The sequence below is a fragment of the Herpailurus yagouaroundi genome, unplaced genomic scaffold (genome assembly GCF_014898765.1).
Source record: "Herpailurus yagouaroundi ecotype Mexico unplaced genomic scaffold, PumYag 186, whole genome shotgun sequence".
Classification (NCBI taxonomy): domain Eukaryota; kingdom Metazoa; phylum Chordata; class Mammalia; order Carnivora; family Felidae; genus Herpailurus; species Herpailurus yagouaroundi.
In genome coordinates, this window is record NW_024412417.1 from 25,506,420 (window position 1) to 25,531,205 (window position 24,786).

The 24,786-nt window shown below is 35.8% G+C and overlaps 1 protein-coding gene and 1 long non-coding RNA gene across 4 annotated transcripts in view; both read right to left on the reverse strand.

Annotated features, from left to right (window-relative positions):
* The window catches only part of TRPS1 (transcriptional repressor GATA binding 1), a 257,829-nt gene that overhangs the window by 144,530 nt on the left and 88,513 nt on the right, over window positions 1-24,786 (reverse strand). The window lies entirely within an intron of this gene.
* LOC121042888 (uncharacterized) lies at window positions 16,674-18,479 on the reverse strand. The gene is made up of 2 exons (XR_005796510.1): window positions 18,015-18,479; window positions 16,674-17,765 (listed from the first exon to the last, which is right to left on the reverse strand). It is a non-coding gene; the product is annotated as an uncharacterized LOC121042888 (long non-coding RNA).

Sequence of the window (24,786 nt, forward strand, 5' to 3'; positions counted from 1 at the left end):
GTATTTTAAATTACCAACCGTTTTTACTGACACATAAATAGCCTATTCGAACGGGCTATGAACTCCTACAAGGCTTCCATACCCAGTTAATAGAATTAACCCCAGATCCCAATGCCTGAATCAACTGTACAGGTCTTGAAAATCATTGTCCTTTTGGTGAAGGATCGATGTCCTTTATTCAGAGTCCTTCTGATACTAAAGTGCTACAGTGCTATTGTATCTGTTCGCCTGCCAGTCCATGGGCCTGTGTTCCTCCCAGAACAGACTGCATGTTTGCTAAGCCAAGAAGCACATCCTAGTGTTATATATGCCTTGTATTTTTTCGTCCTTTACACACAAACACCCATTTGGCAAACCTGGTAACCTAGATTAATTTGGGAAATCTAAGATCTTCAGAAAATTCATTCGTTCTAGTGGCATTTCCTAATTTTTATGATGCTAAGTACACCTACCTGCCATATCTCCAAAATTTCCATAATCATAGTCCTGGCATCTTTGACCCTAGTAACTCATATGTCAGCTTTTGCAAAGGACAGGTTTAGTGCTGGAGTTTACTGGTTACTTAAGACCCCATTTCTCATCCTCATGTGTCCCAAAGTCACAGAATGCCAAATGACGACCACACTGAAACTTTCTCCTTTTCTTCCCCCCAAATCTAAAAACCTGCATCAAATCCATGATCTTCAAATGGCAAGTGCTATTACAATTCTGTATCCCAACGTCACAGCACATTTCAAGCATCAGAGCTACTGTCTGCCCTTCATCTCAAAGTTGGGAAAATAATATATCTCTAAGGATGTTTTTGTTTTTCAGTGACACTAAAATTCACAAAAGCATTACTTCCAAATCCAAATCCAACATTAATAATTATGGTACAATTAAGAGGTAAGGTTTTCTTAAGACCCAGAAAATCTAATGCTGGAACTCAGGTAATCATATTTTTAATTACTAGGGCAATCCTAAACTCAAGTCACAAAACAAAGGAATAGTTTTGCCCTTATTACTGAAACAAATGAAAAGTTAGTGTTTTACGCTTAAAATCTCTGATACTCTGTAAACTTTAGCCTATGACCAGGGATAACCAGGCACATAATGGTAAACAATATTAGATTAACTTAACAACACAGCATAAATACAGTTGTCACTTACTGTTAACATTGGGAAAGAATGATGAAAAAAGATAAAATCTCCTACTGGCCTTCAATGAAAGCTCTTGAACTTTTAGATTATTATAAATGGAACTCAAACAAAAAAGGAGGGAAAACAATGAACAACAGATCCATGTTTAAACTTAGTTATTCCACCCCTCCCAAACAGAGGGAAAGCCAGACCCCAAATCAGAGCCCAGGCTACTCAAGCACCCTGGCAACAATCTTCCATAGACTCCAAGGTTAAAGACAGGCATAGGGAAACTTATTTCTCGGTATTTCTCAGTGCTGCAAAGCATGTTAGCAATTAGTATGAGAAAACACTCCTGGTATCATAAGATTCATTTTGTGGATTTATGTTCTCCCATTATTGGCCTGTACTTAATCACTGATTTTTTTCATCATCTACTCAGTGGGGTTCTGTACAATTAAGATTTTTCAAATCCGTAATTACAATCATATTTTTGTAACAGTTTTATGACGGATTGCGTGTGCTTATAGGGTTATCAAATTATCCTGAATCAAACCTGCCAGATATATGAAAACACTGTGTAAATGACAAAAAAACCTCTCTAACTAGAAATACTAAAGAATCTTTGGAATGCTAATGTGGAATACGAAATATCTTTTTTTTCTTTTTTCTTTTTTTTTAGAAAAAGGACAGGGAGGTGAAATTTAAAACCAACTGTTTTTTACAAAGACACCCTATCTAGAGATTTCATTTGTAAGGATGATGTTCCTGTCAGAATACCTGTGGTCTTTGGTTGCCCTTAAAGGAGTCTGAGCTTTATGTAACATATGCCCATGTTTTAAAATCTACTAAACACCATAAAATCTCAAGATAAAGCCAGCTGTCTTTTACTCCGTAATGTTAATGCTTCAGCACTGCAAAATATATTAATATTTATGAATGACAAAACCCATTTTGAAATCCTATGAAGATGTTTTTGCCATTTATTCTATCCAGTTTATTAATATGAATACAAATGCCATATTTATTATCATCCATGGTTGGTGTCGGCATATCAATATGTTACCCAGCAGCACTTGAAATATTGATACAAAAATGAGAGTATGTTATTCACTGGTCTTCTAAAATAAGCTTTTAACATTTTAAATCTAGGCATCCATCTTTGTATTACACTATTATTTGGGTAACACTAAATTCATAAAGTGTCACTTTTGGGGCTATTATAAGGACTAAGTAGGTGTGAGCTCATTCTGATTTATTCCTAGGTCTCAGACACCACAAATATTTTGTATTTATTAGCCTTGAATGTTCAGATGTACAAAACCAAAGTAACTACCATAAGAGCAAAGACATTTCCATCCGGTTTGCTACTAAATACACAGGATCCAGACTAAGGCCTGGCTCTTCACAGGCACTGATATGTGTTTATTGATAGTGTGAATGAACACAGTTTCAATATATCTGAGGCCATATGAGGACATTATTCTTAGGGCAATGCGCGTTTACAAATAAAATTTGACACCAAATCTCCAAACATTAAAAAAGAAAACCCTGCAACTCCTAGAAAATCTTCCAGGTGCATTTTAAATGCACCTTTTTCATGTGTGTACCCTTACGATGAAACTGAGTCATCAAATTGTTGGTTTTAATAATAGCAGTGACGGATAAACTGGCATTTTGTTTTTATATAATTCCTTTAGTAACATCTTATACAAATATACAGTGCCTTGAGTTCTACATGTATGAATGCTGAGACTTCATCTTGACTGTCTGGTGGGGGGGGGCACTAGGAAACTGAGATACTCAAAGAACAAGAATGAGTTATTTATGCTTTAAGAAAATTTAAAGATGATTCTCGGTTCCATTCATCCCCTTTCATGTTACTGCCCATTCATCTTTAAAAAAAAAAAACAAACAAAATTAGAAAAAGGCTAAAGTCAACACTTAGGCTCAAATCATCTCCCAAAGATGGAGTGAGGATTACTGCGGGCATTCAAAACTCTTTTTTAAAAGGCTACTTTCCCAAATGGGAAGATGAATCAGGAATACACAAGCACTAAAATCAGTGATCAATATCAGGTCTGCCCAAAAAGCAACCCATGAAAAGAATTTTATTTAGAGTCCTCACAACATTAATGAGGCAGAGGAATCTTTGCTGACTAAAGCCAGAAGTTAGCAGAGAAGAGAAACAAAGACTGTTTTCATAAAATCATAACAACCACGTTGCTAAGGTGTAAAGGGGCCGTTTAAATATCTAGGTTACTTTGTGCCTTGAACTATTTTGAACATTCCAGGGAAGTGCTGCTGAATCCATTTTAGGCAAATCCCAAATGCAAAATTATACGCACTGTGAGAAAAGTTAAAAGAAACGTTGACAACCGTGAGTGGGTAAAATAATTTGTACACTGATGCAAACTGCCCGTAGGGCTATAAGATTTACTTTTATCAACTCTAGGCAAAACTTAGGGGCCTTTCAGAACCCAGACTGGACAAATGCCCCGAAGTCATATACGTATTTCTCTTTTAAAAATGCTACCTAGCAGACAGCACGGTGGGGGAAAAAATAACTATTTTCACTCCCCATTTGATGGCTGAAGTATTAAGAACCATCAGTTTAGCATAAAAAAGTCCCTGCTGAGTTGGTAACACAGAAAAAAAACCTCAGCTTGCTTTTTGGGAGGTAGAGAAGAAGGGATCTAAACCTATTTGCCATTCTATCATTAATATTCCCTTCCCTCATCATCTCTAGCACATTTACTAAAACGGTAGGTACAAGAGTCACAGCTTTATTTTCATAAAGACTAAAGCAACATTAACATTCATCATGGATTAGTGTTATCATTACTTTGAACCAATACAACCCTTTTGATCTGAAAGCTTCAAAACATTTTATAAAAACTCCGCGGTGCAAGGTGAGACAAGTATATGAACGTTACCTGACACTTTCAAATAACGAGCTATATTCTGGTCATTTGTCTGTGTGCCTTATCTTCCCCTATGAGACTACAAATACCATGAAGGCAAGGGCTGCCTCTGGGCCATTTATATATACAGTCTGTGTATCTGGCGCACACAGCAGGCACTACCTTAGTCTAGGAGGCCATGCGGCTCAATGTTAGGAAACCTATCTAAATGCAGGGCAAGCCACGCTCTCCTCTATCAGCTGTGTCAGAAGAAAGCTGATATTTTGCGAGGTCAACTTCCTTAATCTTTGCTCTCTCAACTTCTTTAATCTTAACCTTCCTTAATCTTGTTGTTGTTTTTTTTTTTTTCTCAATTGCCGCAGAACTCCGGTAGCCAGAGAGGACGCAATTGCAGGGGAGGGCATAGAAAAAGCAAAAATAAATACAAACTAAGTAACGGAAAGAGAATTGTGCCCCTGGTGACTTTAAGGATAGAATGGATTAAAATGCAACTTGCTACAGGGGAGAGGGATAAACATGAGTAATGTCTAAAGATCCATCTACACAGAATGTGTGTCTTTAAGTTACTGGCTCAAATCATGCACAGCTTTCAAACCGAGCAAGAAAAACAAGAAGTACCTAGTCTGTTCTGACCACCATCGGCAACACTACTGAGTATGTACTGTGGTATTAAAAAATATATACACACTTGTCTAAAGGAAAGTTTTCAATCGTTGGTAAAAACACCTGGTTACCAACCTAACCTGAGCTTGCCAAGGAAAGGGAAGCAAGGTCCTTTAATCACGTGCAGATCTCAATCAACAAATCCTGAAATATTTTTCAAAATTAATTACAAAAAAAAGATGTAGATTTTCATAGTGCTCGCACAAAATGATTCGTAACAAGCTATGACTGCAGCAATGTAGACAAAAAAAAAAAGAAAAAGAACACATACACACACGCACATACACACCCACACACACACACACACACACACACACACACACACACACACACACACAGAGTAATACAATAACAAAGTCTCCAAGAAGGAAAGTATGAGAAGACATGTATATATATTTGCAGGTAGGTGTAACTCCTGCTCTTAACAAACCATTATGGTTTTTTTAAGTAACTCAATGATATTAAAAATAAAAACCCTAACTCAGCAGAGCCATTTGAAAATACTTTTGTGAAGTAGCAAAATGATCCTCTGTATCTTCAAGCTTTCAACATTCTCTTTATTCTGATTGTTCTGACGGATCAAGAAAATGCGATTTACTTTTGTCACTTTGGGGGGGGATATTTTTTCATCACTATTTAAAGAAGGTTTCTTATTAAGAAAACTTTTTTAGTTTTGGTACTCAATACAAATCTGCAGCTAGACTTATCAAGAATTACACCCTCTTCTCTTTCTCCAAAAAGAACTGAAACTCAAATTAGTTGGTCAGTGTGACTGCCAAAAAAAAATGCTTAACCAATGCTGAACTGCCGTTTATATAAGGGGAAGATTTTTTTTTTGGTTGGATTTTAGGAACGTGATTTATTTTAAACAACTTTCAGGCTAACTGGAAATAGACTGTATTCAGAACTAAACAAAATACTCATTTTTTTTAAGTTTCTAAGTACAAGGCAGTGCACTGATAAGAAAACATACTTCTACTTACAAATAATAGAATATACTCAGTTTAAAAAATTAAAGGAAAAAAGGAGTAGATATTTCAAAGGCGGGAAGGAGCTACATAATGAAACCTACCCTTTAGGACAATACAGATACAAACAATGAAAGGAATGCTTACAGTGTGTATGTGCGTGCGTGTGCGTGTATTTTCTCTCTTTCCATTAGTTTTACAAGATTGCCTAGGATTTACATTAAAGGTTGCTGATCACCTAAGGCAAACAGCATGATCCAATAGATTAAATGAAGAGCAACCAGCCTCAACAGGCAAAACACAAAATGTGGATTCTGTGAATGAAACTCTTGTCTACTGTCCTGACATACTGTACCCACTAGCAATGACTGGATAATTTCAAAAAAGAAAAAAAAAAAGCAAAAATAACCCACCCAATGAATACTTATCACTGAACAGAACTGGGAGTCCTTTAAAGGTAGACAATAAGGCTTTCGGAAGTGAAGGGTGAGGGTGTACTTTGGAAGATTTCACCCCCCCTGCTTTCCCGTTGTCTGCACTGTCTGCACTTTCTTATTCACCGTTCAGGAAAGGCAACTTGACACTGGTTTCTGTAACCAACCTGGTCCTGCAGGATTTCTCACACACCCTGCACAAAAGGCTAACCCTTTACAAAGTACTTATTTCAGATTTACGTCAAGGTTGAGTGAATTGCAACCAGGGAACAGAGCCGAAAACATAATATAAAAGTCTCCTCTGCTAATCACTAAACCAGTGGTTTAGCTGGGCGGGGGGAAAAAATTAAAACTTTGTACTGTTTCATTGCCTCTTATGCAAATGCAAAAGAAAAAAAAAGGAAAAAAAACTCATAGAAATTTAAGGAGAATGATGTACCCTTTGTTCATTAATTTACATGGAAAATCTAAGACTTCAAAGTGACCATACACATTTACTTTAACAATTAAATCTTCTATGAGAGCCAACTGCATGATTTTTAACTTGTATTCACAGGCCCTCCTAAGTCTACCCGCGTTAAGTCCCCTGTCATAACGTTTAAACTCCAGCTGAGGTATTAGGTGTTATGATAACTCATGCAATGATAATGGGTATTTCTGGAGTATATATCTCCTAGGGGAAACCGATGCAATCTTGGGTCTATTTAACACTGCCAGAGGTAAAACATACTCAGGAACCAGTGAATCAGTTACCAACAAATCTCCTGTGTGTTTGCCCCTACTGGAAAAAAAAAGTGCACTTTCCTATTCAGTTACATACCCCCTAATGCCCCACAGAATTCTCTAGAGTACTGGAAGCATCCTAAACGTTGTTTGGTTCCTACAGAGAACAGTGTTCAAACTCATTCCTATCACCCCCGTTTATGAACTCAGTTTCCCACACTGCAGAAAGCCCCAGGAGTTTATGTAAATTACACTTAACACTGTGAAGTATAAGAGAAAAATGTCTGTGATTAAATAAGATACTACGAGATATATTATTTGGATTTACAATGAAGACACACTATGCTTTTCTTGAACTCAACTGTACACACTGAAAAAGATATGCTGTTGTTTTCACAAGTATTTTTTTTAAATCTATACGAAGTGTGTTTAACACTTTATTTTTTTAGGATGTGGCCACATGGCTGGCTATACCTGTTTGTATTTTTCATATATGCAAAATTATACAATAAATTACCAGTAGGGGAAACAAAAGCAAAAACAAATAAAAAATAGAGCCTGATGACACAAGTCTATTTACACAAAAGTTTGAAGCAAAAATCAATTAGGACTACATCAGTTTATATAGAGAGAAATGACAATTTATTTCGTGTGGCTGAACAATATGGTGACAGATGGGTTTGGAAAGCTTGAAAATAACTCGTGTATGTTTAAACAGCTGATAGTGCCCATTACACATACCGTATGGGCCATCAATTATTTCTTTCCGGTTTCTGGTATCAAAAAATGCTAAATTCAACCAACCCCCTGACTATGTTGGTACCCCAAGATTTCTATGCATTCTTGTAGCAGATTTGGATGACAGAACATCCTTACCTAGAGCAAGGGGTCAAAATACACAAATTGCTGAGGTAGTTCTGTTTGTCTGAGGAAGGATATTTCTCTAACTACTGTTCACACTCATGGCATACTTGTTAACATGAATTCCACTGGATGTTAGTTTTATAGGTTTCTAGATAATGGCACATCCCCTTGAATGTTGAGAAGAGGGTAAGATAAACGATAATCAAGCATTTCTTCATACTCTATACAATATAAATACGGGTTTTGAATAAACACCAGGGTTTCTAAAGGACACTTAAGGAAGAATAAAATTTAGCATGTTATTGCCGCATGGGTAGAAGGGGCCATTCGGTGCACATCAAACTCCTAAATTGGCCTGACATTTTTAAAAAAGATCCTCATCTCAACTCACTGCTGAAATTCAGGAGACTTGGGGCCTTTTTTCTGACTTCTGACAAGACAACACTCAGGTTGAAACAAAGACTCCTGCTGACAGAAAGTAGTTACACACCCATAACAACGCTTTGCTGGAAGCGGTGCTGACAGCAACAGGTGTTCTTTTTGAAGCTCAGAAGTCTCTCACAAGTGCTTCTCCCAACACCATCTTTTAACAAGGAGGCTGGCCTGCACGAAGAGTTGAAGGCTATTTCCAAAACCCCAGCTACGTTTTCTGTTGGTAAAGCCCGACAACATACATACCTATCCAAAGAAGGGGATGAAAATGAAGAGCAGTTTGTACCACAGAGACGCTAATTAGATAAATGCAATATTAGCAGTCTCTTTATTTAATTGCATTGGAAAAAATAACAATTTTTTTGTTTTCTTTATTGCAAAACATACTGGAGTTTCGTGTTCTGATTTTATTTTCCATTTGATGAGCCTGTGCTTTCATATGTTTATTAGTGAGCTCACCAACATTCTACAAAGCAACCACGTTTTAGAGCAAAACAAAAAGAAAAAAAAATCCACCTAATTTTCTCAGCTTCTACAATTTGGTGGAAAATGTAGCTGTCTTTCCCAGGTGCACTGGCTGAGAAAATGATCCTATGAGCAAAAGCAATATAATGTAATCACAGGTTTACTGACTGCACTGACAACTGAAGTAATTCACAATGCCATCTAAAATACATATTTGGTGCAGTAAAAATAACAGCACCAGGAAATGAGAAGCATCATGCTCCATAATTCTGATTTCACCAAAGGGCAACATTTTTTATCACACCAAATTAAAAGAACCAAAACCTTTTACTTGAATCTTCAAGGAAAGGGATTTCTAAATTCATAGATGAGCAATACTTTCTATCTAATCTTGTAGCGCTTCTTTCATGTAAGTTACACCTACACTATGAAACAAAAGTTTGCAATTGCATGGCCAAATGCTATTTTAAAAGGGAACTATACATACCCGTTATAGCATATGTACCTGGCCATCCCATGGCTATACCATCATCAGCACAAATGTGTGCGTGTGTGTGTGTGTGTGTGTGTGTGTGTGTGTGCGCGCGCATATCTGCCAATCTTAAAGCCACATAGCCCCTTTGTTTAAGGTCTTAGTGGACGATCAGAAAAGCTGCACGCAACCAATCTACAGACAGGTTGTTTTTGTTAAATCAGTAACATAAAGTCACCAACAAGATTGCCCAAAAGCAGGGTGGTCAAAACTGTGGAAAGAAACTGCACTCCAGCTCCTCCAAGCCTGGAGCAAAGAGAAGAGTTGATCCGTTGCTCAAGGCCAGTTGGCAGAATAGAAAATGGCGGTGATCCAGGTCTGCTGAGTATCAAAACAGCAGAAAGAACCTGGCCAATGAGCTCCAGGCTACATGGCACTAAGGGAGGGGCTGAGCCGAGGTTCCCTAAGCCATGATTTCTGGTTTTTTTTGTTGTTGTTTTTGCATTTTATTCTTTCTTCTTCTTTTAAATAGCCAGCTGGCATTCTTAAGGCCAGAGGAAATGTGGAGAATGGCAGTGCTCCAGAAATCAGAAAACAGTGAGAAGAAACAGAATGTCATCACTTTTGCCACTCATTTTTCAAAATACGGTTGATGACTCTTCACTAAGTAATGGCAATGTGATCCTCTGACGATCTGTAAAAATTTAAGACAACTATGGAAGTTATAATAAAATCTGGGCTAATCACACACTTCCAGTTTGCCCAGGTTTAGTTAGAAATAATTATTTTCAGTAGATAAGCACTGTATAATTAAAACTGGATTAATACCTTTAACTTTATCAAACTGTTCTATGAAAGGAAAGAAAAAAAAAGATGGAAATTGGAGGGAAAATCTGAGAAATTAAGACAATTCCATTGCTTCACCATCTGATGAGGTAAATGTAATAATCACTCCAATACCATATGTATGGTTGCCACATTTGTGGGTCCACTTTTTATCCTAAATTACCCTGCATATCTTACTCCTTTGAGAAAATTTACATTTTTTTTCCTAAATATTTCTTAACAACTGTAGCAGTGCCTACCACTGAAAGGAAAGGCTGCATAACACTGTCAAGTCATATGTTATCAGGCATATCCAAGATATACTTGTTCAAAAGACAGAGAGAGAGGGGGGGAAAGAAGATTCACCACATGATGAAAATAAGTGGCTCCAATACATGCCATCAAGGGAGTAACATGTGGACACAGAGGAAAATATAGGCAGAAAACTACAGACATATTTTTTCCACATGTTGGTTCTTCATTTCTACCTTCACTGTCATTCTGACCTAACAAAATGCAGAACACAGTTATTTTTCAAATAATTTGCTGATATTAGAAATAGGAGAGTAATCCTGCATTACATATCCACATTTTCAGGTGCATACCCATTGTCACTTCTAGGAATTTAGCCTAGAAGGCACTGTGAACAAGATATCTTTAAAATCTCTTTTAATGTTTTTATTTATTTTTGAGACAGAGAGAGACAGAGCATGGGTAGGGGAGGGGCAGAGAGAGAAGGAGACACAGAATCCAAAGCAGGCTCCAGGCTCTGATCTGTCAGCACAGAGCCTGATGTGGGGCTCGAACTCATGGACTGTGAGATCATGAGCTGAGCTGAAGTCGGACGCTTAACCAACTGAGCCACCCAGGCGCCCCTGCGAACAAGATATCTTTAACAACACTACGTGTAACACCGGTGGAATGGAAACAAGGTGTTCAGTTAAGAATATTTAAAAGACAAAACAAAACAAAAAAACAAAACAAAACAAAAAAAACAAAAACACCCAAAACATTTTATACCTCTCAACACCATGACCAAGTCTCCATATATATTTAGAAACCTATTCGAGGTAAATATGAGATACAGGATTTGGAAATAAACACTAGCACAGCAACCTAAAAGTTCTGTGTGGCTTGACAACATAAAGTCTTCCAAATACCTGAAGCAAATAGCCTTGCTGAGAAAGATACCAACCCCCTGGTCATACCTACATATCCTGAGCAGAAAAGGAGAGCCCATGCCAGGCACTTCTTACTACCAATGTGGATCTCTCATGGAATCCTTGGTTCCATTTCTGTCCTCATTGTACAATCCACAATGTTGATGATTCCCTGTGTGTCCTGCAACTCTCCCAGGATGGTTGTGGAGTAGAGTCAGATAGCTCCTCTTTCAGCATTCATGATGAAGCAGAGACGAGAAGGTAAGGTACAGTGACCTTCTACTTCTAAGAGACTAATGGTTTAATTCCTCTCATGCGAAGAGTTTTAGGCCATCCCCTTTGCAAAGGGAGCTTCTGAGTCCTTACAGAATAACTCAATGTGATAGTTAAAGGAAATAGGAGTGAAAGAACGGATATGAATGGGAAAGAAAGGGGAAGAACGGGAAGGGCATTTATTTACTGAGATGGTGCCATAAGCCATCACTAGCATTAGAATATTTACAGGGCCATCTGGTTTTTGCTCACTTGGGGAGAAAGGAGAGTGCACCTCTCTGACATGCAAATCCAACATGACTAATTCATTAGTCATTTTGCAGTGGTTTGTAACGTATCAATGAGGATACTGTGCTGTTGTTCCTAACTGTGGTCTAAGAGTGAAGGTTACAAAAATAAATACAATACGTGCTTTTGAGAAAGACATTATTCTGTGTCTGAAGCACAGACCTCGTTGTAGAATCTGGCGAAATCAACTAAATGGGCTTCATCAAGTACCACATCTAAGAACGACAGCCCCTCAACAGGATCTGAAATGCTAATTAATGTGTGTTTGCCAATCACACTGTAAGACCCTCGGGTTCCAGGTTGTTCTAGATTTCTCAATTGGATCTCATGAGTTCCTCTGTAAAGAAATATGACACACTACATTTCAATAACGATAGGGGGGATAAGTTGATATACTAAAGTTTAACAGAAACGTCTTAAGTTCCAGATCTTTTAAAAAAAACTGCACAAAAAAGCTTAGAAAATATAGTTCAAAACAGTACTTATTTTAGACTACAAAAGGATTGTCTTAAATATCCAAAAAACTGTAAACCTACCTGCAAAAAGCTGAATGCAAAGTTTCCAAATTAAAAAAAAAAAGTTCTAAGAAATGATATACTATGTGTATGATTTCAGGATCTGTCTCATATTTTCCAATGGAAATAAACTAACGAGGTGCCCAAACATCCCTTAATTAGGCCAATGCACTCAAAATCTGTCATTTCAATAACTCAAATGCACCAACAAAACGATATGAACATAAGCAACACTATGGAGAAATTCTAAAGTTTCCACACCAAACCATCTTTAATTTGTTAAACCAGTGAGCTAAATTCACTGAATCTAAGTAAAATTGTTAAGTATATCTAATTTAAGCCAAAAAATCCAAGAGACTGTCATTTCAAAACGTAATTGTTATAAAGTTATTAATGTGATAGTTTAATATTAATTTTTTCATACTGAGTCTTAGAAGTCTGGTAGGTATTTTATATACACAGCACATTTCATTTCAGACTAGGGGCATTTCAAGTGCTCAATGGCCACATACGACTAGTTACTGATGGACTGCGCAGTGCCACTCTAGATGAACTGCTTGTGCATTGCTTCACGACTCTGGTACTTTAGGAATGCTGTGGCTCCTTGGACCAGACCTCCTATTCTATCTCTCCTCATCTAACCAAAATGCGGCTCAGGCATCATCTTCCCCAGTAAGTCTTTGTGGACCTCCCAGGCCAAGACAGCTGCCTATACTGAGCGCTTCTTTGGTCTTACACTTTCTACTTTGCATTAAAAATCATCCTATTAGGCTTCTGTCTCCTCCTAGACTGTGTTCAAGGGCAAAGACTTTATCTTATTCATCGTGTACTTCTTAGCACTTAGCACAGAGCCCAATGCACAATGGGAACTTGCTATATAACCTTTGAACTTAAACTAACTGTGTTATTTGGGGGCAACTTAGTCAACTTCTCTACACCTTACGTTCATTAAAATGGAGTTGCAGATGCTCAGCCTCACAGTGTTCTTCAGAGAATTAACTGAAATAATGTCTATGAAGGTGGCTGGCATAAATCTGGACATGTAGCAGTACTATCTTTTACTGTATTTCCTCCCAGAAGGCAGAAGCCATTTCTTACTGACCCTTGTACTACCGCAACCAAAAGTGACATGCCAGCCATGTTTTATGGAAGAATGACCAATTAATTTGAAAAAAAAAAAAATAACAACCCGGTTTGTCCAAATTAATACACATATATTATATATACATGCATATACTTTTATATGCACATGCATATGTGTGACTGATTATATTTCACATTATCCTTAATGCCTAGATGATTCTACATTTTCAAGATTTTAACGAGACACAAATACGGCACAATTATAGACTTTCAGTAATTATATATCAGCATTTTATCACCATAAAAATAGATATCCTCTTTTTCTTCTTCCTAATCTTCCCAAGATTAGATTTTTAGAATGTAACTCACCATAAAAATATTCAAAAATGAACACTGTATTAGAACTATAAATTGTGGGGTTTTTTAAATTTCTAATGAATTTATCTGAAAAGGTGATGTTTAGCATTCTAATTTCTGGCATAAGATATATAAAAAAAAAAAAACAATTCCGCTAAAATAAAGGCATCAGAAAGGTTTTCCCATAAATGACTACTTTAGGAAAAAAATCTGTAATTAATGGGATCAAAATTTCACATTGCTTCACATCTCTAAACTGATATATAAATTTAATGATTATATAAGTTGAACCATAACAGCAAATGTGCTCCTTTTACTCACACACATCAATATAATCCCAATTAAAATACTTTGTAAGATTGCCTACAGTATTTCAGATAGAAATAGCTTCTACTGAAATAGACTTTCCTGCCACTCTGATTTAGCATCTCACTTTCCCTTATCAGCAGATGGTAAGCCAAGTACTATTTAAATCCATATGTCTTCCATAGGCATAGTTCAAATACTGGATAAAAAGATGAACAAATGTTTTAGAGCTAATCAGATTAGCCTCTGAGTAAAAAAAAAGAAACAGTGGAGTTTCATTTCCTGCAAAAGACTTACTACATCACCTTTGGACGACTGAAGGAGATATGTTTCTGTAAACCACCCAAACAAAGTAACTGTATAGGACAAGATACAGCAAAAGACTTTCTTGACTGTGATTATGTCTTCACGAATCCTTCCTCTCTGCATGGATTCCAATCCTGAAGGGCCATGAATCTGGTACCGGGGGAAACCATAGTGCAGGCCCAATTCAATATCCTTAACACTAAGAACAGAGTAATTCAGGAAAACAGGAATTCTAGCTTCCTTTTGCACACAGCTAGACCCTTTCTCTCTCCTCTCCCTCCACCAGTTTCCGAAAGGGTCAAGAAAACAAACAAAAACTCCACTGAAGAACAAAGCTCCTTGCCTCCATAGAGTTCAATTTCACAGATACAACCTGTACCTTTATTCATTTCTTCTAGGCCAGGAGATGAAGATGATGAGGTTGGGTTTGTAGTACAAATAACACATGCATTCCTGGGTCTGCAAAAGCTTTCTCTGAGTTTGTCTCTAGCATGTTAGATGCTGCAGGCTCCAGGAACACTATCGACCAATACCTTTCTGCTCTTTGTATCACCCTTTCCAGGCTGGAAGACTTTGATTCCCAGACTTGGTCATATGATCATTGGGATAAACAATCCCCTTTCACATTTCCTCTTATCTTGCACCTAGAACTCTATGTTCTAAACGATTCTCTTCCTTAGAAGGCAGCAGTACAGAAATATGGTGAAACTTTCTTCCCACATTTTAGATCGAACAGTGTTGATCATCATGCTCTATAAATTGGAAGCTGTGCATAAAACTAATTACTTCAACTGAAATCGAATATAGGATTAGTTTTTTAAAAGAATTTACAAAAAAAAATGGATATTGGATTCGTGATTTAACAAAGTAAAGATAAACCTTTCAGGTTTTACTGGAACTCTTTTAAAACCTAGAAACACAGTGGCAGATTACTTCTCTAGATTCCTATATTAAAAAATTCTGTGAGCCTTGAGAAATCTCTGCTTTACCAGAGCCCCCCACTAAAAATTTCAAATTTAAAAATGGTCTAGTAAAGCTCAAATATTTTTAAAATTTGTAGGTGAACCCAAAATTGCTATAATTGATTTTTTCCAGAGTAAGTGACTCACTAAATAATATTATACTAAATAATATTATACTCTTATAGTTATTAGAAAAAACTTGCATGTAAGAAAAAACTCATCTAATCCTGTGCTCCTAAACAGCATTAAAATATTAATCAGTTTGTAATAAACTATGTAGTTTGTATAAACTATGGTAGAAAAATTACAAGCAGCAGCACTGCAGTCTCATGACAAAAGTAAGATATGGTTTTCCAATTTTTTTTATAAGCACACATATCCTCATATTATTCTAGTCAACTAAAAACGTATCGATTCTAGACCTCCTAAAAGATGAGAAGTGTAGCAGAGCCGATGAGAAATAGAAATATAAAAATGGCACAGTGCTTCTCTCTCAGGAGGTCACACTCTACTATGAGAGAAAAATTCACAAATGGCTAAATTATTAGACTGGGTATTTGCTGTTTTCCTCCTATCTTTGCTCTGTTGTGCCTCAAACTTGTCCAAATGCCCCCTTGCTTCAGAGGAAAAACCTCAAACACACACACACACACACACACACACACACACACACACACACACACACCGCCCCACACATGTACTTCAAAAAGTCTCAATTTCAGCCCCAGGGACTATCATAAAAATCCCACTCATATCATTGCAGGTAAATTCATACATGAAATTCGTAAGTATTAGAAACTACATGGGTACCAACTCCATCTCAGTTGTTTCAAGCTGCCATGTTTCAATACTCATCTGCTTTATTAAAAATAGCACAACTAAGGGGCGCCTGGGTGGCTCAGTCGGTTAAGTGGCCAACTTCAGCTCAGGTTATGATCTTGCAGTCCTTGAGTTCGAGTCCCGGGTCAAGTTCTGTGCTATCATGACAGCTCAGAGCCCGGAGCCTGCTTCAGATCTGTCTCCCTCTCTCTCTGTCTGCTCCACCCCTATTCATGATCTGTCTCTGTCTCTCTCTCAAAAAATAAATAAGCTTAAAAAAATAAAAATAGAACAACTGAGACTTTTGACTGATCCTAAATATGGTGCAGTTGATTGTCCTAGAAAGGCAGGACCAATTTGGGCTGGTAATAAAGATGGACGATTAACTAATCTAAACCTGTAAGTTCAAATGTAAACCTCAACTGTATTAGAACTTTACCTATCTCAGAGACTTCTATCCACCTATAGTTGGTTACCTACCAAGAAGCAAGTTAGATTCATAAACTCATGATTAGCGTTCATGGTCCTGCAAGTTTGGGAAAAAAAAATTTTTTAAAAGAAGTCTAGATATAAAAACCTGAAAGGCTTATATTAAATAATGGAAATTGGTCACTTAAGACAGCTCCTTGACTTTTCAATGATTATGCTGTGTCTATAGAGAGTTTTTGAACTTAACTGCCAAAAATTCTGTGATCATGACACCACGCACTATGGCTGATTTTTAAAAACACATTTTAATTTGTACTTACTAAAATAAAATGAAATAAAAAACTTACGATTTTTCTTAATATTAAATCAGTCAATAGAGTATCGAAAAGATATAAGTCTCTCTCTCTCAGATCTAAATTGTTTGCAGGAACTGAAAGCCTTGAAGTTTAGAAGATTTTAATCAGGACTTCCATTAGCCCCCTACCAACATCTCAAAGACTGTAGGAATACTAAGCAAAAGGGAAAGCAATGCTTTTAAAACGACTTAATGTAATACAGTATGAAAATATGTAACAGTTTTAGCCATTAAACAACAGGTGACATACTGCAAGCAAGGATTTCTCTTTTTTCTCAGTGACAAAATAAGACATTAAATAGGACATGAAAATGAGCCCACAGATTAAATCTAAGAGAAATGATTAGTGATTAAAACAGAACATTACATAAAACTAAAATACAATAGTTCTTATATATAATGAATCAATCAAATTGGTATAGTATGTTTGAATGGCATGTTTTTAAATGGTATTCAAGAATATATTTTCATTTCTATTTGAAAGTAATGGCCCTAAGTAGAGTTACTTTAACTTATATTTGAATACAAGAGTAATTGACATGCATATACTATATACATATTTATATAAACCATACATATTTATTTTTTAAACTTTCTGAAACTTATTCACATTAATTAATGGAATTATTAAATTCTTACTTCAGACTATGATTAAAATACCCAACTCTTCTCTCAAACTTACTCTTTCCTTTAGGTTTTAATAAGACTCTTGAGGCATGAATGTTTCTGCAAATTTCTAAATCCTATCAATTAAAAAAGATTTCCCATGCACAGAGGATCTTAAAATTTAGTCTCATAAACTTTCACTCTGGGGGAGGGGGTGCTCACCCCCTATTCTATCATTTTTAGCTGGAGTAACACAGCTTATCTTATACTTGTATGCTCTTTAGACTTCGGGATTGAATCTTCTTCAAGTTTTCCAAACACCGAAGTTCTTTTTCATTTGTTTATTGCTTGTACCCCAGTAATTCCCTATTTCATCCATCCCCATCTATTCAAACCCCAACCCTTTTCAAGAATCACCTGATAAATGGGGCGCCTGGGTGGCGCAGCCGGTTAAGCGTCCGACTTCAGCCAGGTCACGATCTCGCGGTCCGGGAGTTCGAGCCCCGCGTCGGGCTCTGGGCTGATGGCTCAGAGCCTGGAGCCTGCTTCCGATTCTGTGTCTCCCTCTCTCTCTGCCCCTCCCCCATTCATGCTCTGTCTCTCTCTGTCCCAAAAATAAATTAAAAACGTTGAAAAAAAAATTAAAAAAAAAAAAAAAAGAATCACCTGATAAGTAACTTATTCCATGAAGCCTTCCTTGATGGCTGAATTAAGCAGGGGTCATTTCTTCCTCTAAAATTTCTTAAATACATAAAATAACCACATTTAATTTATTTCACTCAATAGCACTTGACGCTCATTTTCTTATACTATAATCATTTTTTCTGAACACTATCTCGCCCAGTGGTTTCCAAATGACTTGAAGAATCAGTGTCCATAGCATGCTCACGTTGTTATGACTCCTAGAATATTTCATACAAACGAGGCTACCAATATAACCTCTATTAAATTAATGTCAAGTAACTTAGAAGTCAACTCCCACATTTCCTATAATTGATGTCATTTCCTGTGATCCATTAGATATTTTCATCTGAATGCCTTGCAAAGTTGGTAAGTTTTAAGACTAGTTTTGTTAATTTACACTTACAAAACAGTTCACTCTAGGGTTTTACTAATGACACTACAATTTGGTAAAAAAAAAAAATATATATATATATATATGTAAAGAATGTGGACTTTAAAGCCAGTATAACGGGCATGATCTAGTCTGACCAACTCACTAACTACCTGGGTGACTTTGGGCAAGTGACTTTAACATCTATGAAACTCTACTTCTCCTATAAAATAAGATCACAGGTGGCATCTATGTCATGGGGTTATCGTGAAGATTCAGTGAGTTACTACAGATAAAGAGCAGGGCTTGACCCACAGTGATTATGAAATGCTAACTATTATTAGACTCCTCTTCCAAACTCTAAGCCTCATGTATCATAACTTCCTTCCTCTTGGTCACCAACACACGTAAACTCTTAGAGATTTTACATCTAGTATATATATGGAAATCATTTCTCATTTTCACAATCCTAGCCTGAACTCTTTGTTACTCATATAGTAATATTAGCCTACTAATTAACCTCTCTCACCATAATTCTGGACATCTACCCATACCCTTCCAGTACCCTATGTAAAATGCCATATTAACATTATTAAAGATTTGATCAAATTATCCTTGGCTGCACATCTCATGATGGTTCTCTATTTCCTTGTGAAATAAAAATTTTTAAATAAGAATTTGAGGAAATTTCCCTAACCTATATGCCAAGTCTTAGCTCCCCAAACTACACTGCACATACCTTCTGGTCAAACTTTTCTATTACCTATATCCTAAAAGTTCCTTAAGCTAACCTCACATTGTTCTAATTACATAGCTTGCTCCATGCTGTCATATTTGCCTGCTGAGAGTCTAGTCTTTTTCTTAAAAACCAGCTCAGAAAACTCTTTATGACAACTTCTTTATTTAGTCACTTAACTGAATGTGATCTGTTCCTCTTTAAACACCCAAAGAGTGCTCTTCTCTCTACTTGCCCCTTTTATGGAAGTCTTATTTATATTATGGTTGTCCATATACCTGTCTTGTGATCTATACATAACTGTATAATACATGAGAGCAGGAATCCTGATGTACTCATAGTCATACCCTTTATAGGGTCTTTTATGGTTTCTGAAACCTAGTAGGTGCTAAATTATTATTTATTGGATGACAAGAAAAGTTAGAGACCAATATGTCAAGGAATGATTCTACAGAATTGTCTTCTATTTTGGATTTCTATTTCTTTCAAGCCTTTATATATATATATTTATTTGTTATTTTTTAATGTTTATTTATTTTTGAGAGAGAGATTGTGAGCAGGGAAGGTAGAGAGAGAGAGAGGGGAACAGAGGATCAGAAGCGGGCTCTGTACTCACAGCAGAAAGTCCAATTTGGGGCTTGAATTCACAAACCATGAGATCATGACCTGAACTGAATTCGAACCCTTAAGCGACTGAGTCACCCAAGTGCCCCCTTTTTTTAAATACTTGTTTTTCAGAGTAAGAGAGAGAGAGAGAGAGAGAGAGAGAGAGAGAGAGAGAGAGAGATACAGAGAGAGAGGGGGACAGAGTATTTCTTTCAAGTCTTTGGGAGTCTAGGTTAGTTTGGTCTAGTACATGTTGGTTCTTTGAAAATAAATCTTGAACCCAGATGAGTATTAGCACAGTTAAATTTAGATACAACCAAATAACGCACTTGAATCTCCCAAACCAAACAAACAAAAGTATGTTTTGTTGAAGTTTCATGAACTAGAATACAGCTAGTCTCTAGTATTATGAAAGGACTTCGCATAGCGCAGTAAGATGCTTGGAAAAGCAAATGAAAAGAGACTGTATTTAGAATGGTTTTCTACACTTCCCTTTAACACCTGATTTTCATTCTTACTTTATAATAAACTATGTAAATGACCTTGAGTAAATTCAAATAAATTCAAATATTTAAAAATACAGTTTGTGTGCCAAATACTTCACTGAGTAGGTATTAGCATCAACTTAATGTGATCACCAAAACATATTAACTTTAAGAATGTTTGGAGACAACTAAATCCCTTGAGATAGTATATACATACCTTATCTGTCTATCTGTCTGTGTGTCTGTCTATCTTTACCTTGTAAGACTCAATTCAGTATACTATACTATCTAAATAATCTTTGAGTACCAAGGCAACTGAGGAATCTATCTTTCAGCTTATGAAAGTGAAACCAATTACCTTATTATTTCTTTGTGAAGTAATTCTAACTGATTACAGTCAAGAAATGATACTATTTTTCTGTTTCCCAAGAGTACATACACATAGCCTGGTAATGTGACCTATACTTGCCAATAAACTCTGGTATTGTGTCATCCCATAGAGGCACCTGATTATATGAAAATCTATTCTAACAATTTTAAGTTGCAAGCAAGATATGATTATTTAGCTACATGGATATTCAATACAACACTATTTATAACAGCAAAAACTGGAAATAACTTAAATGTCCAACCACAAGAAATCAATAATCATCTTTTCTAGGACAACTAGTACAACATATAGTGAAAAACTATGAAGTCAATAAATGTGATGTAGCAGAATATATACTAATATGGAAGAATGTTTACAACTTATTATAAAGCAAAACTGAAGGTTATTTGATAAAAACCTGTAAATCTTTGTTTGCATATATATGTCTATGTGCATAGGTGTGTGTGTGTGTGTGTGTGTGTGTGTGTGTGTGTGTGTGTGTCAGAAAAGGATGCACTGAAGTGTTGAATGGCCATTTTCTCATCTCTGCTTATTTATATTTTCCAAAATGCCTACAAAGAACAGATATATTTTAATGGGAAAGAAAAGGCAAGAAATATAATTTAACATTCTTTTCTCTTTTTGTAGGCTTTTCCTAATTTTTTTCTCCATTTCATCCCTAGCCTTACTCTAGAGGCCACCTCCTCTCCTGAAACCCACAGGAATCAAGTGGAAATATGGTCATTTTCATCATGACCACCGATACTTCAAGCAAGTCATATATGAATAATGGGATACCAACTCTGAAGGAGCATAAAAAATCTAAGATAGGTTTATAGTTTTAAGATTTCAGTGGGACACAACTGAATTATTCACATCCATTAAACACAGTTTGAATGATTCACAGCCAATTTTATTTTTATAATTGTAATGAAACAGCTGGGATTAGTCTATTCATGGACTCATAAGAAATTTGCACCCCACCTACTAAAATTAGTTTCTGCATCCAAAATTCTGATTTGAACATCTGACTGTGAACAAAACAGGCATCATTGCTCAATGCCAAGAAAGTGAGGAAATAGACTTTAAGCATATCATATTCTTACCAGAATTATTTTATTTCCATTGTGCATACTTCCCTTTATCATCATTCACAAGCAGCCCCTTTCATAACATGATTCTTTGAAGCAAATTTATTTTGAAAGAATGAGCTTTCTTGTATAAGATAAGCTCAAAGAATATAATTGTTGAAGATTTCAGACTATCTTGTGATAGTGTTTTTTTGTTTTTGTTTTTTTTAGTAACATGGATTCTCAGCCATTAGAGGGAAATCTGATTTGAGAACATGTATATCAAATATTATGTGACATCTCTTTGGACACCAGCAGTACAAAAGCTAAAATACAAGATTTTAGTCTGAAAGTTGCCTCAGGTGTCAATTCACATATTTGGAAGTTTAAGGTTTTAGAGAAAATTGACTTGGCCCTAGAATTTGCAATTTCAAAAGATGAGTAACCGTATACTTCAATCTCTATAATTTTCCAAAGGAAACAGTGCACAAGGATTGAATGACTCAGTCAGGGTCACACTGCTAGTTAGTCACAAAGTGAGTCTAGAATACAAAGCCTCCTTGCCTCCAAAATCCAGTACTCTTTCCACTACATCACAAGGGAAGAGTAAAAAAACTACATAAAATCTAATTTTACCAGAAAATAAAATCCAGTCATGCTTGAATCACAGCTAAAGACAGCCTATTAAAGGTGGGACACACCCACCTCCAAATCCAACTGTAACCTCAATGGCCTAGACATTCTACTAAAGGATATCTAAAATAATTAGGATATATTTTGGAGTATTCAGAACTATTTAAATCACATATGTACTTGAGGCAAGCTCTAAATTTCAGTTTGATCTTACAAACCATCCTATATTATATATATATTATATTATATATATATTAAGAATATATATAATATAATATAATATAATATAATATAATATAAACATATAAAAATATAAATACATATATAAATATAATATTATATATATATACACACACACACATACACACACACACACACACACACACACACATAAATTATAGCCTAAAATTTTGATAGCCATAGTAACTGGATAATCCGTACACCAAGGATCGCCTATCTAGACAATCCACATTTTAAAAACCTCTAACTTTCTTTTGAATAAGTTACATAACTCAGGATAAATAGATGGATTTTCTTGAATTACCATGGTTGAGGTTATAAATTTGACATTAAGAATAAGGTAAAACAAACATGAGGATCTCCTAAAATATGGGCAGTATTGCTTCCGTTGTACCAGACCTTGCAAAACAGATAGGCTTCTACAAAGTTGTAAGTCTATAAAAGTATTTTCATTTTTTAACGTAGTAGGAAAGAAATTTTTTTAGAAAACAGCAAGTAATTATTTTTAAGTGAATAGCTCTCTCAAATGTAGTATTTGTACATTTTCAAATTCCCATAGATAAGCTTGACTTAAACTGTATATATAAATGACATCATATATGTTTTCCTAAATGTCATTAATTGGTAAGAACAGCCTGAAACTTATTTGTGGCATATAATCAGCACAACCTCAATGCTAATTGAGAAAGTATGCTTGTGCTCCTGTCCTTTTAATATTTTATTAAGATACAATAAAGAAATAATGTTATATCGGACATTCAAAAAAGCCTATAAAGAAATACTTTCTAATGGGATCAATATAAATATTTCAGCAATAAATAGAAACGAAGATCATTAAATTCCATATTTGGAAGAAAAAATATTAACTTCTTCTCTGCTATATTCCTTTGAAGCCCACATCATTACCCACTGTATCTACTAAACAACCAAGGAAGGTAAAAACTTTAAAATTGGGTTGAGAAATCGTGAAGCCCAGCAGAACATTGTCCAGAACAGAATGAAACAAAGAAAACGAGAGAAATTTCTGCCCTGAAAAAGGCAGGCCTACCTGAGTCTACTGCTTTCACTTAAAACCCATGACTCAAGTCTGCTTAATAAAATGGGTCCTTCCTGAAAACAAATTTCTCTACAAAATAAACTATGCTGCGTATGTAAGCATATCATCCCACAGCCCTGGCTATTGGTCATTTGTTATATACCATATTTATGATAAGAAATAGCTCTTAAGGATTATCTGCCTTCTCCCTAACTACCTGCATTCATTATTAAATAAGGCATTTACAATTTAAAATTTACTCCTACATTTAATATTTCTAGGATGTTACTCTCTACACCTTATCTATGAATGAATTCATTTTATATTTTTTAAATGACACATTTAGAGGATGGTGATTTGGACACTGAAGACTATTTGTCCTCAGGCATGTATTTTCTCATTTAAGTAACTGGAATTGTAAGAAACTATCCTAAGGAAATGATGAAACAAGAAAATAATACACACAAGCACGTGCATCAAGGTTTCTTTATAAGTAAAAATTGGAAGTTGCCTAAATGTGTATCAAGAGAGGATCTATTGAGCACATTATGATATGACTATTTCATAGCAAACATGGAGGCAGTAAGCCAAATACTGTGGTTTATATTTGTTGTTGGGAAAGATATCCACAGTGTATTGTTAAATAAAAAAAGAGGATTATAACGGAGTGAGACAATGACCAAATACTTGAATAATATATGTTTGTATGCGTATAAAAATAAATTAGAAGCCAATATATGAATAGAAAAGTATTTGGGTTGGAACTTTTGAGCGGTTTCCGTTTTCTTTAGTGCTCTGTGTGGTAATACAGATATACTTCTTTTTTGAAAAGCATGTATCACTTGTGTAATTCCAAAAAGCGATTTTTCTGTTTTGCACACAAAACATATAGTGTCTGCTTAGATGGAACAAATCATTCTGAAACTGCAGAAAGTCATGCAAGCATTAACAGACCATGGAGAATCAAAGGAGGCCATGCAATGCTTAAGAGCATGGACTGCAGTCAAACTGCCAGCATCAAAATTGCATCTCTGCCATTGAAAGTGGTGCAACTTCGGGCAAATTAATGAATCCCTCTGCCTCAGTTTCCTCATCAAAATAAAAGGGATAATGATAGCTTCAACCTCAAAAGGGTTTCGTAAGGATGAAAGTTGTTAATCTAATAATAAAACTAATGGAAAGGCAGTAAGCTTTTAATCCTAGAAAAT